Genomic DNA, 1,639 nt, shown 5'->3' with positions numbered 1-1,639 from the left:
ATTATATTCACGTTACTCATTTTCTGAAGATATTTTGAGTTTAGATATAATCTAATCTAAGGAAGGGTGAAGTACAAAAATATTGGAAAACAAAATAAAGACTAAAAGATATATAGACAATGGGACTAACTAGAGACAATGGAACTAACTGCACAAGGCCTGGTAGACCGCCCAAGCCGTCCCCATCAGATAAACAACACTTAAGTTTTCACCTTTTGAGAAAGAGGAGAAAATCAAGCTCCAGTCTTGCTTCAGATCTGAAAAAAATCTACGAATGTTCCTGTCCATCCTTCTACTGTGAGAAGACAACAAGCCATCAAGAAGACATTACTGAGAAAAGCACACCGACCACCCCCAGAGGTCAGATCTCAAAACAATTGAATGTATTTGTCTGTGCTTGGATTGTGTGAAACAGAAAATGGCACCAACTTCTAAGACTCAACTTTGGAGGTGTGGAGAAATATCCTCGCAGATTTCTTTCCACTTCCAAAGTGTGGACACACTAAATACTGACAATTTTGAGGTTATATTTAGTTGTTGAGGCATCTGTGAAATTTTCCGTTAAATATGAATTTTCTGCTTTTTCCTGATGCTAAAACAATGTCTGTCTGATTAGAAGTGAAACAAAGAGGGCTCTCTCTTGCGCAGTAATGTTTAAATGCTCAGCACAGTTGCAGCGCACTGACATTTCTCAAAGTCTCTGGTGCATGGTTGTGTAATAGACAGAGCTGTAAAAACATCAAGTCATATGTCGCTTTGTTTGACACAGCTTAATAAGGCTGAGGTACAAGTTGCCCTCGAGAACCTCAAAGTTCATGACATTTATAACTCGGCCTGTTTGTTTCTCGGTATTTACTTTGAAGGTTAAACTGGCCTCTGGCGGTAATTACATTGTTGCTTCTCCCCTGATCATATCGAATCAATAGAAGACCTTTAAGGAAGGCTCTGAGGTGGTTTAGAGACCCAAGGCACGATCTGCAATGCTGCTAATTAGGATCAGGGTCTAATTCAATCATACGCGCATAGTTTAAATGACGGACTTATTTACTAGCACTCAGAATTGTCACTTTTAGCTGATGCACCTATTAAGCCTTTTGCAGTGTTGTCCCCCACCTGTATTAACTCTGAAGAGAACTTGTCAAGGAGACTAATGAAGGTTTAGAGAAATTCCATTGCTTATATGGTGAACGTGATTTTTTTTCTGGATGTTTGGGTGAGTTTTTTTTTTTTTTTTTACATGGATTAGTTTAGTCTACACATTGATAGCAGGTATTTTCCACGGGAAATCATTTTTAGTCTAGCACTAGCTGCCATCTATGTGTGGAGAACCATTCCTTAGTGTTTTGCCATAATGGCACTTTTTTTGTATTATCCCACGAGAATGTGACAGGGGTTTCAATCTGCTTGGAGGATCACATCTGTTATCACATAGTAAGACATCTGCTGATGGTGTGCGGTTTTGAGATATCTGCAGAAACAGAAAATTACATTCACCCTCTAAAAGCATCATCCCACACAAATAAGTCAACCATTATCAATCTGCCACCTGAGCTCAGTTTCACAAAGCAATTCATGATCAAGAGAACTTTAGTCGACCTTAAGTCACACCAGTAAGCATAAGCATGAGGCTCTGAAGTTC

This window comes from Pygocentrus nattereri, chromosome 27 (assembly GCF_015220715.1).
Source record: "Pygocentrus nattereri isolate fPygNat1 chromosome 27, fPygNat1.pri, whole genome shotgun sequence".
Classification (NCBI taxonomy): Eukaryota; Metazoa; Chordata; class Actinopteri; order Characiformes; family Serrasalmidae; genus Pygocentrus; species Pygocentrus nattereri.
The sequence above is the reverse complement of the archived record's forward strand: the minus strand, read 5'-3'. Positions refer to the sequence as shown.